The sequence below is a fragment of the Scyliorhinus canicula genome, chromosome 14 (assembly GCF_902713615.1).
Source record: "Scyliorhinus canicula chromosome 14, sScyCan1.1, whole genome shotgun sequence".
NCBI classification, from domain to species: domain Eukaryota; kingdom Metazoa; phylum Chordata; class Chondrichthyes; order Carcharhiniformes; family Scyliorhinidae; genus Scyliorhinus; species Scyliorhinus canicula.
In genome coordinates this window covers 111,095,910-111,121,426 of record NC_052159.1, presented here as the reverse complement: position 1 = coordinate 111,121,426, position 25,517 = coordinate 111,095,910, and the positions used below count along the sequence as shown (strand labels likewise).

The 25,517-nt window shown below is 45.4% G+C and overlaps 1 long non-coding RNA gene across 2 annotated transcripts in view; it reads left to right on the top strand.

Annotated features, from left to right (window-relative positions):
* The window catches only part of LOC119977835, an 86,967-nt gene that overhangs the window by 20,172 nt on the left and 41,278 nt on the right, over window positions 1-25,517 (top strand). The window contains exon 1 of one of the 2 annotated variants that reach the window (XR_005463289.1): window positions 12,131-12,183. The exons of the other annotated variant lie outside the window; for it this stretch is intronic. This is a non-coding gene — a long non-coding RNA (uncharacterized LOC119977835). Of the gene's footprint in view, window positions 1-12,130; window positions 12,184-25,517 lie in introns of those variants that run through there. 2 annotated transcript variants of the gene reach the window in all.

The following is a 25,517-nucleotide window of genomic DNA, read 5'->3' as shown; positions in this document are numbered from 1 at the left end:
TGTTGTTAATATGTTTTGTTGTTCATTGAGGATGGGCGAATGTTTATGACTGTTATCATTATTGTTATTGTTGGTATTTTATTGCGGTTCGTTGTTATATAAATACAACATTTTTCAATAAAAATTATTTTTTTTTAAAGTTTCTATATTCACCAAACAATGTCCCTCAAGGCTGGTTTCTTTTGTTCTTTTCAGCTGACATCTACGATATATCTTTCTTCTACTCGTGATTCATGCTCCTCACTATATAAAAATCCTGGCGCACAAAATCTCTCTCAGTCTTATTATCTCCAACAAGAACACGTTCAAGTGCTGAGATTTTCTTTCCCAGGTCCCAGAATCATCCAAGCGACTCTCCTCTGAACCCATGACCACACATCAACATTCTTTCAGAACATGAACAAAATAATTTCAATAAATATGACTTCCAGTACAGAAATTATTAGATGGAAAAATGTGGCATGCTAATTCATAATTTCTTTGCTATGCTCCAATAGCAAATGATGATCTGTACCAGGAGCCTGTGTTAATTATATTTACACTTGAATTACAAATATGACCTTACAAGGATCCACACAAGGTTATAATAATCAAGTGTCTTTGAGGTACACATAGTTGATGTACCTTTGCAAATATTGCTGTTAATGTACATGATTAGGCTTGTTCATCATTACAGTTGGTAATACAAAATAAGGACAATTAATTTGGTTTCTTATCCTGTGTGCATAATTCATCCAACTTAATGTCCAAATGACATTCTTTAGTCCACTCGTTTTCTAACATCAAATTCATTTGATTGCTACCACCGTCATCATGGTACAGCTATTAGTTTTCTTCTTTGGAGTCAGGCTGTAGGTCCACGTCTTGAGAGCAAAGTTAGAATTCATGGAATAAAGGGATAGTAGCAAAATTGATGCATAATTGACTGAGTGACAGGAAATAAAGAGTAGCGGTTGTTTCTCGGACCAGAGGACGTTTAATAGTGGAGCTGCACAGCGATCAGTGTTAGGACCTCCTTTCCTGATAAATTTTACTGATCTAAACCTTGATGTACAGGTCAGAGTTCAAAACTTGGAAGTATTGTAAACTATGAGGAGGATAGTGTAGATATTCAAAAGGTCATAGACACATTGGCCAAAATCTTCCGACCACATTCACGCTGGGATTTTCCAGTGCCGCTGAAAGTGAATGGATTTTTGGCCTCAAATGCCACATTTTCCATTCTCACTCACAATGGGTCCTGCCAAGGACGAAACTGAAGAACCGTCTATTGGATGGGAGTTTTGGGCCTTTCTCACCAACGGCATCTTTCACTCCCACTGAAGGCAACCCCCCCACAGCAGGTTCCCCAGCAATGGGATGGGCAAGCCACGTAAAACACCATTGACTTTGGTCCTGTTGGCAGCCAACGTCTGCCACTAGAAGATGCATCCATTGTTAGAATGGGCAGACAAGTGGCAGATGACAATTAATGCAGAGAAGTGTGAAGTAATTGCACATCCCTTTTGTGTGATCCTGGATACAAATTTGTTGTCGTAACTGTAAATTTGACAATTCTGTACCTACTTCTTTGTCGTGCATATTGTTCATCTTGTCTTGCAGTTTTAAAAGTTGATCATTAGTTTCTGAGAGAATAGAATGAGTAACAGTAGGTAAATTGCTACAGTCCAATACTTAAAGTCCAAAGATGTGCGGGTTAGGTGGATTGGCCATGCTAAATTGCCCGTAGTGTCCTAAAAGTAAGGTTAAGGGTTACGGGTATAGGGTGGATAGGGTATAGGGTTTGAGTAGGGAGATCATTGCTCGGCACAACATCGAGGGCCGAAGGGCCTGTTCTGTGCTGTACTGTTCTATGTTCTATGTTCTAGGCTATGTGCTGGTCTGCCAAACATGAGCGATGATGGCGATGGAGTAGTTCAACTTAAATGTGTCACTCACGGATGTAACATTGTAATATATAGATCTTGCTTGGTTTGCCTATGTTTGAGAATTAGGGATTTCACCATCTGAATCATTCATTCAGCTACGCCATCAGATCTGAGTTAATTGGGTGAAGAAGTAGTGTGATCAATATTCCACTTCTCACACATATTCGGAAATGTTTTACCAATAATTTTTGAACTCTTAGTACTCAGCACCTGTAAGCTTTGTCAACCTATAAGGATCACTTTGTGCTTAAGGTCATCTTCGAGCAGCTCTTTGATGCAATACGTTTTGGGGCAGTCTAGCAGATCTTTCTAGAATGTTTCTATAGGAGTGCTTGCAATCACCAAATCAACAATTCCGTCTGCTAGCTCTGAGTTTGATGAATCATAGTAGATACCCTTTCCTCTGCGTCTGCTGCCAAATTGATCCATGGTTTTTTGCAGGCTGTTGTTGAAATAACGTGAAATTTAATCAATGAATATGGAACTTTAACCTGATTGTAAATCTGTCTTTCAATCTAGCCTATATCTTTTGGGTCCATCCTTCAGCTCTTCTACTAAACATGTGTTCAAACTGCATAGACCTCCATTCCAAATGGAGCGACAATTTTTTCATGTCTTAGAGAGACCGGTACACTGGCCTTTGCGTCTCTAGTAGCCCGGCATAGGATTCTCTTACAGTGGAGGGACGTGAAGCCCCCGAGCCCGGAGGCCTGGATCAATGACATGGCCGGGTTCATCAGGCTGGAAAAGATTACGTTTGCCCTGAGGGGGTCGGTACAAGTGTTCTTCCGGCGGTGGCAGCCTTTTCTCGATTTCCTGGCGGAGAGATAGAGGGTGGTAAGTTTCAGCAGCAACCGGGGGGTGGGGGTTCGGGATTTGTTAAGTGGGTTTGTTTTTGCGACGGTGTGTTTGCTATTTTTTTTTTCTTTCTTGCATTGTTATTAGTTATTAATTTATTACTTTGTATTGGGGGGATTTCTGTTTCTGTTTAGTTTTACACCTTGTTTACTTTAACTGTTGGGAGAAAATTTGTTGTTGAAAAATTTGAATAAAAATTATTTAAATTAAAAAAACAATTTTCATGTCTTGCTTGCTGGTTTAGACACACCTGAATTAAGAAACCTACAGCAAAATTCTCCATCAACGGGATCCTCCGGTCCACCGGCAACGTAGGTTTCCTGATGGTTTTGGGGGGGCCACAATGGGAAACCCCATTGGCCAGCTGCATTAACGGAGAATCCCGCTGCCGGCAGCAACATGCCGTGCAGGAAAATGGGGTTGGCGAACCGGAGAATCCAATTGTATAGCTTTGTATGTGTTTAGATATTTGGATAGTAGGTCAGCTGCATCCCATTCAAACTGCGGAATTTTTAAGACATTGCGACAATATCCCTTTGACCTTCCTTCTTCTGTAGTACCTTGGAATAGTGTTGCTTTCACGTACTTTTCCAAAGCTCCACCCATGAAGACAAGTTGTGATGGGAACGTACCATAGAGTAATGGCGTCTTTATTTTTTGTTCAATTCATTGCTTAACAGCTCCTGAAACCACCCATTATAGCAACAACCTTCTGTGGCCCAAGTTTTGTGACTTTTTTTTTTGCTTGTCCCTCCTTTGCCCGCTCTAAATCCGGCCTAAACCCTTGTCACTTGTCTTTTCTGACTGAGCTAACCTGATGCTATTCCTTCTAGCTGAGCTGTCCTACTTATGGAACTGACAAGCTATGTGATTCAATCTCAACATGAAGCATCCATCTGCTTTCCAGCTCTTTATCTGAGCACTAGCTCAGCGCTGTGTCATCAAAGCTTTTCTTCACAGTCAGCACACTGCATTTTCAACACTCTCTGATACTGTGACTTCAATGCAGTCTGACTGAAATGCCAAGTGTTTTTTGCATGCCATGTAGTGCACTCCTAGACTGTTTGCCATGTCATACCTGGACTTAATCTTCTTGCCACTTATCTTACATCGGCTGATCATCATGCCGTGTTATTACAATGATAACAATACCTTGGGCTTATTTACTGTACAAGATGCAAGGCACCAATCGCTCATAAAAAATATAAACATATTGTATGTTCATTTATTAAGATTAGGCACATGAGAACAGTTATACATAAAGATAAAGTTTGGAGGCATCCGAACTGTGTGCGTCTGTGCTCTGCTCAAAGCAAAAGTGAAGCTATGACTGGATGACATGATACATTTCCCTTCTAATGATGTCATAATGCTTTCCTGCAAAGGTGCATTATAATAGTCTCAATAAAAATGAACATCAAGGTATCCTGGACTATGCAACATTGTTTTGCCAGTGTTTTAGGCGAATGGAGAAATCAAATCTCCCGTACCTGATTTGCACCTGAAGTTCCGCGATCATCATTTTCGATCAAAAACTTTTAGGCATTTGCCCCAGTTCAAATGGGGAGCTATTTGAATCTGCTCATCAGGGTCCACTGATTATATCAGGACCTTTATGCAAAATTGGACACAAACTGTGCAAAGCTTTCTTCATTAGGTTCCATGCATCTCTGATTACATTTTTTGGCTCTCATTGTGGGCCTGTGTTTGAAACTTGTGTTTCCCTCCTTTCCTCTTGTAGGATCTACCTGAGGGTTGCTACTGGCAGCTTAGATGGCCCATATTGATCAGCTCCAAATCCAGGCAAAGCCTGGTGCTAATCATTGCACTCATTTGCTCCATGTTTCAAGCACAAGTACAATTACTAGCCAGCCATTGTCTCCAAAGGAAATCATAATCAGTATCCTTGATTCCATTACTAGAAAAGTTAGTTATCAGTGCACTGAAACCATGATCAACGCATCTGAAATGCAGCACAGATACGGGCAGAATTCCAGTTCAATATCACCTATGTCAAGATAAGGAAACTCAGCTTAAACATTACCAGCTATTGCCAACCAAGTCATAGCTAAAGTAAATAAAGCATAGATCCAATGGAGTGGCAGAGCACTGCAGATGCTTGAACATGAGAGGTTGAAGGCAGTAACATTGGTTGGGGGGGGGCAGGGGAGGGAATGTGGAGGATGAGGGCAGAGTTCTTGCTTTCTTTAGACCAAGGTCTGTTTGTTGTGCTGGGGTTTCTGTCATCAGCACTTATGATACCTCAATGTTTGTTTTCACAGCTTTGCTGTGAACAGCAGCACTGACATCCTGGGTCTTCCCAACAGGCAGCCTGCAAAGATTTGCAAGCCAAAGCAGTCTGTACACAATTAGTTTCACCTGTGATGCAGAGTTGCCAGGAGAAAGAAAACAGTTTTTTTTTAAATACCCATCGTAGCACAATGGCAGCCTTACAGTTGAGCTGCAGGCTATTCTCATCTAATTCAGCCAATTAATGAAGCATTCCTTTTAACTCGGGGTGTGTTGTGATGTGACAGATGAAGGAAATGCAAGAAACCTCAGGAGAATGGGGGCTGCACAATTGTCATTGAAGTATAGAAGGGCACTGATTACAAAGGCACTAAAACTTATTGCCACAGCAAGAAATCCATTACCTTCCGATTTATTTTTAGAACATCTTGATGGGTTCTTATTTAAACAGACATTGAAACTTGTAATATCCCACATTAAATTAACTTCCTTCAATTGATAGCATCTCCACAGGTACAATAATTCCCCTTAACTTTTGACATTAAGCTATAACAGGAAGATAAATCCAGAGTATGGCAGTCAGTGGATCATTAGCTAATAATCAAATCAAGGAGTTTAACTCAAACTCAAACTGTTCATTCAAACTCATTGATTGCTTCTTTGGACTCTTAAAAACCTCTGACAGACACCCAGTATAATGGACAGTTCATTTTTGATGGAGTAAACAAACAATACTGATGCCAACTGGCTTGTTTGTTATTGTAAGTGTCTTCATTAAAGGAGAAAGATGGCCTCAGGGGTGTACTTTCAGTCAACAGTAGTGCTGAGGCAGTACAAAGTTTTGCGAGTTCGACCACCTCCAATATTACTGATAAGTAAGCATCCAGTCAAATTGCATGGACTGCTTACTCTTTGTGACAGAGAAGGGAAGGAGAAAGGATAGGAAGAAAGAAAGGAAGGATGTATGTGCATTGTGTGCTCAAATCCAGGATTCAGGCTGGTACGTGTAACCTCCTGATGCAAATGCATCCGCTTTACTGGGTAATGACCTCGGAATGTAGAAACAGGAAAGGTCATCCAGCCCCCTTGAGCGAGCTCTGCTATTCAGCTAGATCATGGCTGATCTACATCAATGGTCCTGAGCTCAACAGAGTATTTCCAGCATTGTCCATAGTCTGCATTCCCTATACTAAAGGAGGAACAGTGAGAAACCTGGCACCATAGATATCATTCCAGTAATTTGATCATTCCCTAATAATATACAATCAACTCCATCATGACCCATTTAATTTCCGAAGGGCAAGACCTGCATTAATATTCATTGACAATTAACATTAATAAAGAAATTCAAGAATATTCCTGCAACCCTGTACTTTAACTACTCAATTCTGCTCTGCTGCTGATTAACAGTATCTCCCCTCTTCCCATTATCACAGCAACACTCAAACATTTGGTCATAAACATTCATCCCATTACCAACAAAACATGTATCCAATTCCTTTTGTAAAAAGAGCTTCCAACTCCACATTTTCACCATTAGAAAGATAGCCTACCTGCACATCACCAGCACCATACACCTCTACCTCTTTGTAAGAACATTCAAACAGGAGTAGACTATTTAACCCCTCAACCTATTTCAGCATTCAATGAGATCAAGGCTGGTGCCTGACTTGAATCCATTTGCTCGTCCTTTGCCCCATATCCATTGGATAACAAAATTCTATCTATCTCAGTTTTAAAATGAATGTTTGATTGAGCATCAATTATCGTTTGCAGAAGAGAGTCCAAACTTCTTGCCCCCCCCCCCCCCCCCCCGCTGTTGAAGCCTCTTGACCATGCCAATGTCACCTTTTGACTCGCGTATCACAATGCTCAGCAGCACGGTGGTGCAGTGGTTAGCATTGCTGCCCCATGATTCAGAGGTCCCAGGTTCGATCCCGGCTCTTGGTCACTGTCCGTTTTAAGTTTTCACATTCTCCCCTGTTTGCATAGGATTCACCCCCACAACACAAAAGATGTGCAGGGTAGGTGGATTGGCCATGATAACTTACCCCTTAACTGGAAAAAATGAATTAGGTACTCTAAATTTATTTCAAAAAACTATCACAATGCTCCAATGGCTAGTCTCTCCAACCTCCATAAATTTCCAAAACTTTGTTACTCCCATCCTATGCCCCATCAAATACTGCCCACACATGATTCTTAACTGTTCTAGAATTCATTGTCTTCCTCTCTGCCAATGTGTCCAAGTTTTCAATTTAAAATTTTAATTTCACCCAACCTCTGTACTGTCCCCTCCGATCACATCTGTCTTTTGTCTCCACACGGGCCAAACATATGCACAACAAACATGAGGGAGCCCAGACAGGGGGAGGCATGGCAGAGGTACTTGCCCTCAGCAAGTTTGAGCAGGTTGCTGCAGAGCTTAGTGGCAAGGACTGGGGTCGCTCCCATAACGACAAAGAGCTTGGCCTCCCACAACAACTTATTATGGATCTCAGCTCCTTCATTTCACCAAATTTTGCAATTCAAAGTGAATGCAATGTACTCTGAATTAGCTTCAGCTCATCCACCTTTTCTGCACTTGAAGCATCACCAGACCACAGCTAGCTAGTCAGCCCAGCAGCACTCCCAGCTCCTGGAGCAATCCTGAGGATGAGGTGGCTCAGGAAGACCCATCATTGCACTCGCCCGCTCCCTCCAGCAGCGCAGATACACACACCTCGATAGGGCACAGCTCAAGGTTAGAATCGGGGTCACTCTGTAGAGAACACTTCACAGACACATCCTCACAGCAGTCGGAGGCAGGAACAGTCCAAGTCTCTAACACTGGGAAAAAAATAAAAAATAAAAAATTCTATGATGCTGGATACCAGCCAGCTGCTCAGTGCCAGTCAGATGATGAACATGTGGAAGCAGCTGACAATTCACTGGTGGAGATGTAAAGGGAGGCTGCGGAACACAGGACAGTCACTTGTCAGAGTAGAGTGCACGATGGAGAGGTCCCTCCGTGTTCTGTCTAATATCATAATCTGACATGTGAGCACCAAGGCGAGGCACCTTGACCTCCCTCCAAGCGCACCTTCTCCTGCTAGAGTTATGCCTGTGCTTTCTGGCACCCACACGGAGGATGAGCATCTGCCGGACACCGTAGGGGCCTCCACTCAGGACACTCCAAGGGTGTGCAGCCACTAAGAGTCACCTCTGCCTGATCCAACACCAACCCTTATGAGGCCAAGCACCTCCAGGGCTCAGGCCACCAGAGAATATCTGGCAAAATTATCACAGTCATCAAGTTGTAGCAGTCAGCAGGCTGCCTTCCCCCTTGCTGTGGATGTCAGGGTTGAACCAAGATATAGTGGTAGGGTTAAGCAAACTAAATAATTTTGACATAACCTCAAGGTTATGGGTGCTCTATCACTGTGAATAAATGGCATATTTTTGAAAAACATTCCATTGACATGTCATAGATTCATAGAATTTACAGTGCAGAAGGAGGCCATTTGGCCCATCGAGTTTGCACTGGCTCTTGGAAAGAGCACCCTACCCAAGGTCAACACCTCGACCCCATCCCCATAACCCAGTAACCCCACCCAACACTAAGGACAATTTTGGACACTAAGGGCAATTTATCATGGCCAATCCACCTAACCTGCACATCTTTGGACTGTGGGAGGAAACCGGAGCACCCGGAGGAAACCCACGCACACACGGGGAGGATGTGCAGACTCCGCACAGACAGTGACCCAAGCCGGAATTGAACCTGGGACCCTGGCGCTGTGAAGCAATTGTGCTATCCACAATGCTACCGTGCTGCCCTAAACCGTGCTGACTGTGAAAGTCAGATGAAAGCATTTTGGTTTGGATCTTTGCAATCCTCTTATTCTGAGCTTCATCCTTCCTCGCACTCAGTTTCCCCTTTTAAGATGAGCATTCATGTCTGTCAACCGCAATGCTATTTTGTACCAGATCCTTGTGTGTTGTCAGGGAGATATGTCTTTTTTGACAATGTCCTCAAGGAATAACAATGGCTGAGGAGTGCTCATCAGATATCTGACTGCGCATCTGGGTTTCTAACTGATAGTGTATCTACGCAAATGCACTATAGAATGAATGCCCTAAGCTGGTCCACATTTCCTTCGCAGAAATGTTTGCCTCCTTATATGGCATCGGATGTATCCAGTCTCAACTCACACTGTTGGTCTTCCCTGCTGAACTTTAAGTTGACAGAGTGTGCATTAGTAGGACACTGACGACCACAGCTAAGATTGGACCCTAGTAAGTCATGAACTCCGAAGTGTGAATGCAGAACCCGTCCTCACAGAGAGTGATTGGTTATTCTCTCAGAAGTCACAAAATTACTTGGATGGTGAGAAGAGATCGCACCTGATCAGCGGATTTAACTTTCCTTCTCTTGGAACCTTCAATTATGAGGGCTTTACGGGCACATCGCACCTCCTCCATGGCATCAGTACATTAATTTTGTCCCTCAGCACCCTCCTGCGCTTCCTGCACCTCCTCATCTTCATTGTCCTTGGCGGGCTCCTCCTCATCCAGTTCACCTTCTGCCAGTGCCTCGCCTCTCTGCACAGCCAGACTGTGAAGGACACAGCCAACCGCAATGATGCACCAAATCATATCTGGAGTTCAGAGAGCTACCCGAGTCATCCAGGCATCTGAATCGCATCTTTAGAAGACCTGTCGTCTGCTCTATGGGTGAGTGTGTGGTGGTGAGGGTAGCATGGTAGATTTTATCAGCTGGATTCTGAGGGTGACGTACCAGAGCCATGAGCCACTGTTTAAGTTGGTAGCAACCATCCGTGCAAAGTTTCTGGTGCCTCGAAGATCCCATGCGCCTGAGGATGTAGGAGTCATGGCAACTCCCAGGGAACCATGCACAAATGTGAAGCATCTGCTTTCGGTGGTCGCACATCAAAAGCACATTGATGAATGGAAACCCTTGCATTGATGAACATTAAGGGTTGCTGCCAGGGAGCCCGTAGAGCCACATGGAAGCGGTCCATTGCTCCCTGCACTCTTGGGAACGCAGAGATAGCTGCAAAGCATGTGAATCTCTGTGCCTGACGATCCTTGTCCAGAGCAAAGTTTACATCATGATGGCCCTTCCTGTAAAGGGCATTGGTCATCAACACCAATGTGTTCCTGACTGAGAAATGCTGAACATGCCCGCTGTTGCTCCCTGGAAAAATCCAGGAACTGGGAATTATGTTCTGCCATCACCTTCAGGCCACTGGCTGAAGGAAAGCCTCCAAAATGCACATGGTGTCAGGTCTTCTCAGAGCATGTGTCATTTCATTGGACTAGATCGCTGGACAATCACAGCCTTGTCCTGTACTGTCTCTCACTCATTTGTAGAAAATACACTTGTGTATGATAGACCCTTGATGTTGCCGGTCGTCTCTGCTGCCAGGGACTCTGATGCTCAGCCTCTTGTTGATGCTCCTGCCTTTCCCCTGACATTGCCCTCCAGCCTCCTGCCGGAGCTGTGCGTGTAGATGCCTTTCCTTCCTTCGCCTTCTGATCCAGCTGTGCCCCCTTCGTTATAGACTTCACTCAGCAAAGCTGCATTCTTGGCTGCCACTATGTAGCTTTTACAAATCTGATGTGAGGCTGATTGAGTTATGCCTATGCATTTAAAAGCACATAATTAGAATTCTGGCTCACTCTTGCTTCCTTGGCAATAAGCTTGTGTCCTGTGTAATTGACCTGGATCCTGCCCATTGTAACAGCACCAACGAGCGAGCATGCGTTTCAAGAAGGAGCCCCAGAGCCCCGCTTAGCGGTCCTCCCATATTTCATCATACCCTTCCCAGACAGAACTCTCAATTTTGTAAGATGCCATATTGCCTGTGTGTCGAGATAGTGGTGCTGCATTGTATACCAGGATGGAGTTCGACCCTCCCTTCCACAGTGTCCGCATGCCTCTCAATGTACAAAGACCAGCTCAGCATGGAGTTGGAGGGCAGGAGTAGCCCAGCACTATAGCTGAAAGGCTTTGTTGCATTCACCTCAAAGTCTCTGGTGAACTGAGGGTCACCTTGTGCACGCCACACTTTAGCAATCGGGTTTCACATAAATGTAATTTAGGCATGACACAAGATCTGAAGGCCTGACGGGATGTTGGAGCTGTTTTACTGAACATGCATGAGATGTGAATGGAATTCACACCAACAGCCAGGGAAGACTGACCTGCCATTAACCTGCCACTGAGAGAATTGCAATGTCATTTTACACCCTCGGGGCAGACATTTTCCTGCCCTTAATCTCCAGCGCGAAGCATACAGGCACCGAGGGTGGGGACGACCGAAGTCCATTTTTTAATACAGATGCAGCGCAACTATCTCGGCACAGTCAAAATGCCGTCTAATATCTCCCACTAGATTCTCCGTTCCTGCCTGCCACCAAACCCTCCGTGGCACGATGGCAGAATTCCACGCTGTTTCCCCCCCCCCGCAAATTCTAGCCCATTGTATGAACTTCCAATATGCAATTCACAGGCACACAACCCTCCATGTAAAATGTTTCTCTCTGCTCTGTGTCCTAAATCACTTACATAAGCCATATCACTATATTTCCTCATTCTGGCTTCCTCAATCATTAGTCCATTTCTGTTTACTCTTTCCCATATCCCACCATAATTGTAAACAATTAAATCAAATCGCCCATCATCTGCTCTTTCATGAAAGCAGCTCCAATTTTCAAGCCATTCTTTGTATTTGGATTCCCTCAGACCAGACAGCTTCCTAATGGATCTGTGTTGCCCTTCTTGTCACCCTTTATATTTAATTGAGCATTGTTCTGATTTGGAATAGCAGTACAACCCTAGGGGTGTTTGTCTTTCACGTTAATGCTAGATCAGACAACAAAATCTTCAATCCCAAACAAGCAAAAGTCAAAATAATCGATAATATTGAACTTCCCTTGTGCAGTTCTTCAAATACCATTTACATTAGTTTGATGCTTTATTCGGCAACAGAAAATAACATTTTGTTCCAATGTATACACATAAAGAAATCAATTATAACTCAACCCTGATCCGACTTTGCATCAGTACTAAATCTCATTGAAGCACCAGGGTGACATGGCTCGTATGTTATAATGAACACAGAATCCTTTTTTACTGAAGGTGAGATTAAAAACAATGATTTTTTCCCAATTTAAAGTAATTCAACATCCTTACCTGCTGGACGAGTAACTTATATGTAAGTTAATTTTCTTTTAGAAACGATTTGTAATTATACACCACAGTGAGTATTCTTTGAAGTACTTCATTGGCTGTAAAGGGTATAGAGTTGTGAAAGGCACTTTATAAATGCAAGTATATATTTCGTTTTCTAAGTGCAATGTTTTGCCTCAACCTGATAATTAGAACAGATTAAAAGAGCAAGGCAGTTAAAGCAACCATTAACACAGCCTTAATTCCTGTCTTGGTGCTGCAATGCAAATTTGTATCGTAAAGCAAAACAGCACATAATAAGCACTGTGTAAAAATGTACTTGCGTCACAAGATGCTGACTGAAAATATATTTTTCCATGGTGAATGCAAAAATTCACTTACTTGGATTTAACTTAAGTAAAATTAAGTAATTCAGAATTTAACTTACTTGGAAGGAGAATAAAAGCAGATCGATTTTAAAGGACAACTTCAGGTTAAACTGCAGTCAGATTAGCTAACCTTAGTTTGATGGGAGGTTTTAATAGTATGATATTGTAATCAGCGGCTGAGTATCAGTTTGGCAAATAAATATGGCATCAGTCATCAATACGTGGGCTTCAGTAAGGTACGCATTGTAAGGGCTGGTGCAGACTTGATGGACCGAATGGCCTCCATCTGCCCTGTAAATTCTATGATTCTATTCTATGAAGTATTACTGTTCTTTATTTATAAAGCTCTATAAGGGGCCAATGAACACATTTTAAATATTCATCTGCTTTAAATTATCATGAAATATTGCAACTTCTAGAAATATAAACATTGAAAATTGGAGCAGGACTAGGCCATTCTGCCCTTCGAGCCTGCTCCACCATTCAATATGATCATGGCTGATCTTCTATCTCCATGCCATACTCCGGCACTCTCCCCATACCCATTGACACCTTTAGAGTCCTGAAATCTATCTATTTCCTTCTTAAATTTATTCAATGATTCAGTAATTTGCTCTCCAGAACCTCCTGTGATACAGAATTCTATAGGTTCACCTTTTGAGTGAAAAAATCTCTCCATATCTCAATCCTAAATCATAGAATCATAGAATTATAGAATTCCTACTTGCATAGAAAGGCTATTCAGCCTCTGAAAGAGCACCCCACCTAGCCCCACCCCCCCCCCCCCCCCCCCCCATGCCCGTAAATCCACCCAGGAACAATTTAGTATGGCCAATCCACCTAACCTGCACATCTATGGGTTGCAAACGGAGCACCTGGAGGGAACCGCGAAGACACAGGAAGAATGCACAAACTCCAAACAGACAGTCATCTGAAATCAGAATCAAACCTGGGTCTCTGGTGAGGCAGCAGTGCTAACCACTATGCCACTGTGCCACCCACCACAAATGGCTTACCCCATATCCTGACACTGCGACCCTTTATTCTAGAACCCACAGCTAGAGGAAACAACTCTGCATCCAGCCTGACCAACCCTGTCAGTATTTTATATGAGATGAATGAGAGGTGTGGGGGCAGTACTCAGATAGAGAACCAGGGCCGTGATTCTCCCCTACCCGGCGGGGCGAGGGGTCCCGGCGGGACGGAGTGGCGTGAACCACTCCGGTGTCGGGCCTCCCCAAAGTGTGGAATTCTCCGCACCTTTAGGGGCTAGGAGTGGTTCCCACTCCGCTGGCCGGCGTGAACGGCCTTTGGCGCCCCGCCAGATGGAGCCGAAAGGCCTTCGCCAGCCGGCGGAAGTCCGCGCATGCGCCGGTGGGTCAGTGGCTGCTGATGTCATACCGGCGCATGCGCAGGGGAGGGGGTCTCTTCCGCTCTCGCCATGGTGAAGGCCATGGCGGGACGGAAGAAAAAGAGAGACCCCAAGACACAGGCACCCCCGCCGATTGGTGGGCCCCAATCGAGGGCCAGGCCACCCTGGGGGCACCCCCCGGTGCCAGATCGACCTGCGCCCCCCTAGGACCCCTGCGCCCGCCCGTGCCGCCAATCCCGCCGGCACCAGACGTGCTTTGATTGCCGCCGACGGGAACGGCCTGTCAGCGGTGGGACTTTGGCCCATCACGGGCCGGAGAATTGCAGCGGGGGCCCCCCGGGGGTCGCAGATTCCGGCCCTGGTGTTTCTAAGAAGCTCTTCAGAAAAAATACTTTTAAAAAAAAACTGTGGTTAGAAAGAGCAGCTGTTCAAAAAGAGGAGTAGTTTAAAGTTAATTGGCCCCTAAAGAGCATTATAAATAAAGAACAGTAATACTTCATAGAATAGAATCATAGAATTTACAGTGCAGGCGGAGGCCATTCGGCCCATCGAGTCTGCACCGGCCCTTACAAAGAGCACCTTACTGAAGCACAGGTATCTACTCTATCCCCATAGCCCAGTAACCTCCACTTAACATTTTTTGGGCACTAAGGGCAACTTAGCATGGACAATCCACCTAACCAGCACATCTTTGAACTGTGGGAGGAAACCGGAGCACCCAGAGGAAACCCGCGCAGACACAGGGAGAATGTGCAGACTCCGCACAGACAGTGACCCAGCGGGAATCGAACCTGAGACCCTGGAGCTGTGAAGCAACTGTGCTAACCACTATGCTACCGTGCGGCCCTATTTTTCCTTTGAAACCGTGTGGGTCTGTAAAAAAGGTTTTTGAAATGCAATGGTCGGTGAAATTGAAAGAAAATAATGTAGTTCAAAGCTTTTAGCCTTCTAGGCATGCATATGGGCTTGAAAGCGGTAAAGAGCAATGAAATGACTGTGAAAAAAAACACATCAACTTTTGCAACCATAGTAAAGGGAAGACTTTTACTTTCATCTCACAGATAGAACATAGAACATAGAACGATACCGCGCAGTACAGGCCCTTCGGCCCACGATGTTGCACCGACATGGGAAGTCAAAAACTAAAGGCCATCTAACCTACACTATGCCATTATCATCCATATGCTTATCCAATAAACTTTTAAATGCCCTCAATGTTGGCGAGTTCACTACTGTTGCAGGTAGGGCATTCCACGGCCTCACCACTCTTTGCGTAAAAAACCTACCTCTGGCCTCTGTCCTATATCTATTACCCCTCAATTTAAGGCTATGTCCCCTCATGCTAGCCACCTCCATCCGCAGGGAGAAGGCTCTCACTGTCCACCCTATCTAACCCTCGGATCATTTTGTATGCCTCTATTAAGTCACCTCTTAACCTTCTTCTCTCTAACGAAAACAACCTCAAGTCCATCAGCCTTTCCTCATAAGATTTTCCCTCCATACCAGGCAACATCCTGGTAAATCTCCTCTGCACCCGTTCCAAAGCTTCCACGTCCTTCCTATAATGAGGCGACCAGAACTGTACGCAATACTCCAAATGCGGCCGTACCAGAGTTTTGTACAGCTGCAGCATGACCTCATGGCTCCGGAACTCAATCCCTCTACCAATAAAGGCCAACACACCATAGGCCTTCTTCACAACCCTACCAACCTGGGTGGCAACTTTCAGGGATCTATGTACATGGACACCGAGATCCCTCTGCTCATCCACACTACCAAGAATTTTACCATTAGCCAAATATTCCGCATTCCTGTTATTCTTTCCAAAGTGAATCACCTCACACTTCTCTACATTAAACTCCATTTGCCACCTCTCAGCCCAGCTCTGCAGCTTATCTATGTCCCTCTGTAACCTGCAACATCCTTCCACACTGTCTACAACTCCACCGACTTTAGTGTCGTCTGCAAATTTACTCACCCAACCTTCTGTGCCCTCCTCTAGGTCATTTATAAAAATAACAAACAGCAACGGCCCCAGAACAGATCCTTGTGGTACGCCACTCGTAACTGAACTCCATTCTGAACATTTGCCATCAACCACCACCCTCTGTCTTCTTTCAACTAGCCAATTTCTGATCCACATCTCTAAATCACCCTCAATCCCCAGCCTCCGTATTTTCTGCAATAGCCGACCGTGGGGAACGTTATCAAACGCTTTACTGAAATCCATATACACCACCTCAACTGCTCTACCCTCGTCTACCTGTTCAGTCACCTTCTCAAAGAACTCGATAAGGTTTGTGAGGCATGACCTACCCTTCACAAAACCATGCTGACTATCCCTAATCATATTATTCCTATCTAGATGATTATATATCGTATCTCTTATAATCCTCTCCAAGACTTTACCCACAACAGACGCGAGGCTCACCGGCCTATAGTTACCCGGGTTATCTCTACTCCCCTTCTTGAACAAAGGGACCACATTTGCTATCCTCCAGTCCTCTGGCACTATTCCTGTAGCCAATGATGACATAAAAATCAAAGCCAAAGGCTCAGCAATCTCTTCCCTGGCTTCCAAGAGAATCCTAGGATAAATCCCATCAGGCCCCGGGGACTTATCTATTTTCACCTTGTCCAGAAGTGCCAACACTTCTTCCCTACGCACCTCTGTTTAAACTAATTCAGCAGGGGCATGGGAACCTGGATTGTAGTTTTGGGGTACGGGAGATTGAGAGTATAGAGGTCAGGAGCACAGATTTGACTTCGCAGGAGGGTGCCAGTGTTCAGGTAGGTGGTTTGAAGTGTGTCTACTTCAATGCCAGGAGTATACGAAATAAGGTAGGGGAACTGGCAGCATGGGTTGGTACCTGGGACTTTGATGTTGTGGCCATTTCAGAGACATGGATAGAGCAGTGACAGGAATGGTTGTTGCAGGTTCCGGGGTTTAGGTGTTTTAGTAAGGTCAGAGAAGGGGGCAAAAGAGGGGGAGGTGTGGTGCTGCTAGGCAAGGACAGTATTACGGTGGCGGAAAGGATGCTAGATGGGGACTCTTCTTCCGAGGTAGTATGGGCTGAGGTTAGAAACAGGAAAGGAGAGGTCACCCTGTTGGGAGTTTTCTATAGGCCACCTAATAGTTCTAGGGATGTAGAGGAAAGGATGGCGAAGATGATTCTGGAAAAGAGCGAAAGTAACAGGGTAGTTGTTATGGGAGACTTTAACTTTACAAATATTGACTGGAAAAGATATAGTTCGAGTACATTAGATGGATCGTTCTTTGTACAATGTGTGCAGGAGGGTTTCCTGACACAATATGTTGACAGGCCAACAAGAGGCGAGGCCACATTGGATTTGGTTTTGGGTAATGAACCAGGCCAGGTGTTAGATCTGGAGGTAGGTGAGCACTTTGGAGACAGTGACCACAATTCGGTGACCTTTACGTTAGTGATGGAAAGGGATAAGTATACCCCGCAGGGCAAGAGTTATAGCTGGGGGAAGGGCAATTATGATGCCATTAGACATGACTTAGGATGTGTAGGTTGGAGAAGTAAGCTGCAAGGGTTGGGCACACTGGATATGTGGAGCTGTTTCAAGGAACAGCTATTGCGTGTTCTTGATAAGTACGTACCAGTCAGGCAGGGAGGAAGGGGTAGAGCGAGGGAACCGTGGTTTACCAAAGAAGTGGAATCTCTTGTTAAGAGGAAGAAGGAGGCCTATGTGAAGATGAGGCGTGAAGTTTCAGTTGGGGCGCTTGATAGTTACAAGGAAGCGAGGAAGGATCTAAAGAGAGAGCTGAGACGAGCAAGGAGGGGACATGAGAAGTCTTTGGCAGGTAGGATCAAGGAAAACCCAAAAGCTTTCTATAGGTATGTCAGGAATAAAAGAATGACTAGGGTAAGAGTAGGGCCAGTCAAGGACAGTGGTGGGAAGTTGTGTGTGGAGGCTGAGGAGATAAGCGAGATACTAAATGAATACTTTTCGTCAGTATTCACTCAAGAAAAAGATAATATAACCCCCCCAAAGAGCACTAACAAATCTCCCCCCCAGGATATTGGTGCCCCTCAGGTTCAGATGTAAACCATCCTGTCTATAGAGGTCCCACCTTCCCCAGAAAGAGCCCCTGTTATCCAGAAATCTGAATCCCTCCCGCCTGTACCATCCCTGTAGCCACGTGTTTAATTGCTCTCTCTCCCTATTCCTCGTCTCACTATCACGTGGCACGGGCAACAACCCAGAGATAACAACTCTGTTTGTTCTCGCTCTGAGCTTCCATCCTAGCTCCCTAAAGGCCTGCCTGACATCCTTGTCCCCTTTCCTACCTATGTCGTTAGTGCCAATGTGGACTACGACTTGGGGCTGCTCCCCCTCCCCCTTAAGGACCCGGAAAACACGATCCGAGACATCACGTACCCTTGCACCTGGGAGGCAACATACCAAACGTGAGTCTCTCTCGCTCCCACAAAATCTCCTATCTGTGCCCCTGACTATTGAGTCCCCAATTACTAATGTTCTACTCCTTTCCCCCCTTCCCTTCTGAGCAACAGGGACAGATTCCGTGCCAGAGGCCCGTACCCCATGGCTTACCCCTGGTAAGTCCCCCCCCCCACAAGTATCCAAAACGGTATACTTGTTACTAAGGGGAACGACCACAGGGGATCCCTGTACTGACTGCTTACCCCCAGCCCCTCTCACGGTCACCCATCTATCTTTATTCTTTGGCGTAACTACCTCCCTGAAGCTTCTATCTATGACCCCCCTCTGTCTCCCGAATGATCCGAAGTTCATCCAGCTCAAGCTCCAGGTCCCTAACATGGTTTTTGAGGAGCTGGAGTCGGGTGCACTTCCCACAGATGAAATCAGCAGGGACACTGACACCGTCCATTATACCAATTCACATCAGTGGGACCCCCAGCCGGGGGGGGGGGGGGGGGGGGGGGGGGGGGGGGAGCGTAGGAATCAGGTGAATCCGGTGAACTGCCCAATAATGATGTTTAAAATAAGGTTGAGTGAGATGTTTACATGTTCCCACCAGATCAGGACGGGAACCTCATTGGGGCGGCGGGGAAGGCCGGGAGATTCGCAATGGGTTGCCCGCAATGGTTTTTGTTTACTCCTGCCCAATTCTTCCAGCCATCGAGATTCCCACAGTTGGCTATCGGCTCCAGAGAACTCCCCGCATAAGATCCTGAGAGGCTTGACAAGGCAGATGCTAAAGGATGTTGTGGCAGTGTCTATTGCTTGGGGGTGCAGTTTAAAATTAAGTTGGTCTCTCCTTACGTGGTTAAAAAATTCCCTCCGACGGTCATGAATCTTTATAATTCACTTCCCAGGAGAGCATCTGAGGCAGGGTCATTGAATATTTTTGAGGCAGAGGTAGATAGTTTCTTGACTAACAGGGTAGTCAAAGGTTATTGGGGTTCGGTGGAATGCGGAGATAATGCCTCATTGACTGGTGGAGCAAGCTCAAGGGGCTGAATGGCCTACCCCTGCTCATAGTTTGTATGCTTGTATACGTATCATCACCAATGCCTCACAAAGCATCTCCAATTCCTGAGATCAAAAGAGTGCTTGAGTACTGTATCGGTCGCAAAGTGACAGTGAGTGAAATACTCAAGTTTCAATGTACACATATTCCTGAAAAGTATATACCACTTCCAACACACCTCTGAGTAAATAAATATAGGTTTGGGGATATTTATACACTAAACTGACAGATAAAAAGGCACTTGCAAAGTAATTTCAATCCTTTCCTTAAGGCTTATTTTCAAGAATAGAAAATCTTAATTACTTATTGCCCAAGCTATCATCAGTGTCGCAAAACCCTGTGATTTTCTTTCTTATGTACATGTATATAATATAGGTATAGACACATCGACACATCCCAGAGAGGCCGACAGGAGTAGCCAACTCCAAGATCTATAATTTGGTTGGCAGGCTACTTCAATTTATCTTTCTGTGTATGTTACTCTAACAGACTCCAGATATGCTGTGTCATGTTTATCGATTGTTCTGCAGATGATCTGATATAAAACCTGCCACAATGAAAAAAATCATGATGTGCTTGCTCCTTTGCGGTGACGTTACACTCTTCCTTACTTCCAGAAGCATCCGCAACAATATGCCTAATTTATTTGATAATGGATACATTAGTGAGGACTACAGCAAAGCACAGATGTTTCCTTGGTGACATTTTCTGTAATACGCGTGAATGTGATGATTGGGATTCTATTACCGCAAGCCACATTTCGCCACAGAAATGAAAAGAAAACAAAGAAAAACTTGCATTTATTTAGCACTTTCCAAATCACCAGACGTCTCAAACTACTTTACAGTCAATGCAGCACTTTTAAAGTGGAGTCACTGTTGTAACGTCGGGGAAGTGGAAGCTGTCCATTTTCCACACTTACAACTGTATGTTCCGATTCCTGCTCAGAAACTGGTGTTGTCCCCATCAGCCTCTGAATCACCTTGCTGATGTTTTCTGTGTCACAGCAAGCAATACATCTGTTTCCCTTATCCTGCAGGCTGCTAACCAAACTCAAAGCTGCTGTTGATTCATTATTCAATTAAATAACACAGAATTATGTCAACACTTAGCCACCTCTGACCTTTGAGCTTCGGGAATAATCTTTGGAACCTAAAAAAGCAGCTATTCAACTGTTCCACACAGCCTTTTCTGCCAAGCAAGCAATCGATTGATACATGGGTACCAGTTTGTATTTCTTTTCAAGGTTGTCCTAATAGTGTTGCTCCAATCACAATGATATAACAACTGCTAAAGCTTCAGGTGATAGGAAAACACGTAACTGATGGTTAGGTCACCATAAGAACATAAGAACTAGGAGCAAGAGTAGGCCATCTGGCCCCTCGAGCCTGCTCCGCCATTCAATGAGATAATGGCTGATCTTTTGTGGACTCAGCTCCACTTTCCGGCCCGAACACCATAACCCTTAATCCCTTTTTTCTTCAAAAAACTATCTATCTTTACCTTAAAAACATTTAATGAAGGAGCCTCAACTGCTTCACTGGGCAAGGAATTCCATAGATTCACAAATCTTTGGGTGAAGAAGTTCCTCCTAAACTCAGTCCTAAATCTACTTCCCCTTATTTTGAGGCTATGCCCCCTAGTTCTGCTTTCACCCGCCAGTGGAAACAACCTGCCCGCATCTATCCTATCTATTCCCTTCATAATTTTAAATGTTTCGATAAGATCCCCACTCATCCTTCTAAATTCCAACGAGTACAGTCCCAGTCTACTCAACCTCTCCTCGTAATCCAACCCCTTCAGCTCTGGGATTAACCTCGTGAATCTCCTCTGCACACCCTCCAGTGCCAGTACGTCCTTTCTCAAGTAAGGAGACCAAAACTGAACACAATACTCCAGGTGTGGCCTCACTAACACCTTATACAATTGCAGCATAACCTCCCTAGTCTTAAACTCCATCCCTCTAGCAATGAAGGACAAAATTCCATTTGCCTTCTTAATCACCTGTTGCACCTGTAAACCAACTTTCTGTGACTCATGCACAAGCACACCCAGGTCTCTCTGCATAGCAGCATGCTTTAATATTTTATTGTTTAAATAATAATCCCGTTTGCTGTTATTCCTACCAAAATGGTAACCTCACATTTGTCAACATTGTATTCCATTTGCCAGACCCTAGCCCATTCGCTTAACCTATCCAAATCCCTCTGCAGACTTCCAGTATCCTCTGCACTTTTCGCTTTACCACTCATCTTAGTGTCATCTGCAAACTTGGACACATTGGCCTTCGTCCCAAATCATCTATGTAGATTGAGAACAATTGTGGGCCCAACACAAATCCCTGAGGGACACCGCTATCTACTGATCGCCAACCAGAGAAGAACCCATTAATCCCCACTCTTTGCTTTCTATTAATTAACCAATCCTCGATCCATGCTACTACTTTACCCTTAATGCCATGCATCTTTATCTTATGCAGCAGCCTTTTGTGTGGCACCTTGTCAAAAGCTTTCTGGAAATCCAGGTATACCACATCCATTGGCTCACCGTTATCTACTGCACTGGTAATGTCCTCAAAAAATTCCACTAAATTAGTTAGGCACGACCTGCCCTTTATGAACCCATGCTGTGTCTGCTCAATGGGACAATTTCTATCCAGATGCCTCGCTATTTCTTCCTTGATGATAGATTCCAGCATCTTCCCTACTACCGAAGTTAAGCTCACTGGCCTATAATTTCCCGCTCTCTGCCTACCTCCTTTTTTAAACAGTGGTGTCACGTTTGCTAATTTCCAATCCACCGGGACCACCCCAGAGTCTAGTGAATTTTGGTAAATCATCATTAGTGCATCTGCAATTTCCCTAGCCATCTCTTTTAGCACTCTGGGATGCATTCCATCAGGGCCAGGAGACTTGTCTACCTTTAGCCCCATTAGCTTGCCCATCACTACCTCCTTAGTGATAACAATCCTCTCAAGGTCATCACCTGTCATAACATCATTTCTATCAGTCACTGGCATGTTATTTGTGCCTTCCACTGTGAAGACCGACCCAAACAACCTGTTCAGTTCCTCAGCCATTTCCTCATCTCCCATTATTAAAACTCCCTTCTCATCCTCTAAAGGACCAATATTTACCTTAGCCACTCTTTTTTGCTTTATATATTTGTAAAAACCTTTGCAGTGTGCTTTTATATTCTGAGCAAGTTTACTCTCATACTCTATCTTACTCTTCTTTAGAGCATTTTTAGTAGCTTTCTGTTGCCCCTTACATATTTCCCAGTCCTCTAGTCTCCCACCAATCTTTGCCACTTTGTATGCTCTTTCCTTCAATTTGATACTCTCCCTTATTTCCTTAGATATCCACGGTCGATTTTCCCTCTTTCTACCGTCCTTCCTTTTTGTGGGTATAAACCTTTGCTGAGCACTGAAAAATTGCTTGGCAGGTTCTCCACTGTTCCTCAACTGTTCCACCATAAAGTCTTTGCTCCCAGTCTACCTTAGCTAGTTCTTCTCTCATCCCATTGTAATCTCCTTTGTTCAAACACAAAACACTAGTATTTGATTTTACCTTCTCACCCTCCATCTGTATCTTAAATTCCACCATATTGTGATCACTCCTTCCGAGAGGATCCCTAACTATGAGATCATGAATCAATCCTGTCTCATTACACAGGACAAGATCTAGGACCGCTTGTTCCCTCATAGGTTCCATTACATACTGTTCTAGGAAACTATTGCGGATACATTCTATAACCTCCTCCTCAAGGTTGCCTTGACCGACCTGGTTAAACCAATCGACATGTAGATTAAAATCCCCCATGATAACTGCTGTACCATTTCTACATGCATCAGTTATCTCTTTGCTTATTGCCTGCCCCACCATAACGTTACTATTTGGTGGCCGATAGACTACTCCTATCAGTGACTTTTTCGCCTTACTATTCCTGATTTCCACCCAAATGGATTCAACCTTATCCTCCATAGCACCGATATCATCCCTAACTATTGCCCGGATGTAATCCTTAAATAACAGAGCTACACCACCTCCCTTACCATCCACTCTGTCCTTCCGAATAGTTTGATACCCTCGGATATTTAACTCCCAATCGTGACCATCCTTTAACCATGTTTCAGTAATGGCCACTAAATCATAGTCATTCACAATGATTTGCGCCATCAACTCATTTACTTTATTCCGAATACTACGAGCATTCAGGTAAAGTACACTTATGTTGGTTTTTTTACCTCTGTTTTACTCCTTTTAGTATTACTGGGCCTATTCACTGAGCTCCCCTCAGTCACTGTACCTTGTACTGTTGCCCTTTTTGATTTTTGACTATGTCTTCTCTGTCTTGCACTTTCCCCCTTACTTCCTTTTGCTTCTGTCCCTGTTTTACTACCTTCTAACTTCCTGCATCGGTTCCCATCCCCCTGCCAGATTAGTTTAAACCCTCCCCAACAGCTCTAGCAAACACCTCCCCAGGACATCGGTTCCAGTCCTGCCCAGGTGCAGACCGTCCGGTTTGTACTGGTCCCACCTCCCCAGAACCGGTCCCAATGCCCCAGGAATTTGAATCCCTCCCTCTTGCACCATCTCTCGAGCCACGCATTCATCCTATCTATCCTGACATTCCTACTCTGACTAGCTCGTGGCACTGGTAGCAATCCTGAGATTACTACCTTTGAGGTCCTACTTTTTAGTTTAACTCCTAACTCCCTGAATTCAGCTTGTAGGACCTCATCCCGTTTTTTACCTACATCGTTGGTGCCTATGTGCACCACGACAGCTGGCTGTTCACCCTCCCCCCCCCAGAATGTCCTGCAGCCGCTCTGAGACATCCTTGACCCTTGCACCAGGGAGGCAACATACCATCCTGGAGTCTCGATTGCGTCCACAGAACCGCCTGTCTATTCCCCTTATGATCGAGTCCCCTTATCACTACAGCCCTGCCATTTTTCTTCCTGCCCTGCTGCACAGCAGAGCCGGCCACGGTGCCATGAATCTGGCTTCTGCTGCGTTCATGGTGGCACAGTGGCTAGCACACTTGCCTCACAGTGACCCAGGTCCATTTTCGGCCTTGGGTGAATGTCTGTGGAGTTTGCGCATTCTGGAGTTACGGGGCGCAATTCTCCGACCCCACGCCGGTTGGGAGAATAGCGGGCCGTGCCGTTTTTTCCTGTGACGCCGGTCCTACGCGCTCCCGCTATTCTCCCAACCGGCCAAATTTTTGTAATCGTGTTTCGCGCGCAAAACCATGGCGAATCGCCCGATGCAGGCAAAAAGGTGATTCCCCGGCACCACCGCTATCCTCCGGGCCGGATGGGCCGAAGTCCCGACGTCGTGACACAAGGTCACGAAGTCGCCAATCACACCTGCTTTTTAAAGTCGCCAGCCAGTCGTGCTGGCTGACGAGGAGTGAGGAGGTGAGCGGACCGTCCCGGAGTCTCGGCAAACTGGGGAAGGCATCCCCGAGAACGCAGCGGCCAGTGGGGGTGGGGGGGGGGGGGAGAGGGAGAAGTGGGGGGGGGGAGAGGGGAGAGGGAGAAATTGGGGAGGGGAGAGGGAGAAGTGGGAGGGGGAGGAGAGGGGAGAGGCATAAGTGGGGGGGGGGGAAGAGGGAGAAGTGGGGGGGAAGAGGGAGAAGTGGGGGGGAGAGGGAGAAGTGGGGGGGAGAGGGAGAAGTGAAATGAAATGAAAATCGCTTATTGTCACGAGTAGGCTTCAAATGAATTTACTGTGAAAAGCCCCTAGTCGCCACATTCCGGCGCCTGTTCGGGGAGGCTGTTACGGGAATCGTACCGTGCTCCTGGCCTGCTTGGTCTGCTTTCAAAGCCAGCGATTTGGGGAAAGTTGGGGGGCAGAGGGGAGAGGGAGAGGTGGGAGGGGGAGAGGGGAGAGGGAGAAGTGGGGGGGAAGAGGGAGAAGTGGGGGGGAAGAGGGAGAAGTAGGGGGAGAGGGAGAAGTGGGGAGGAGAGGGAGAAGTGGGGGGGAGAGGGGGTGAGTGGAGTGTATTGGGTCGTCCATCCCCGGATGCAACATCTCAGCCGCCCTGCCAT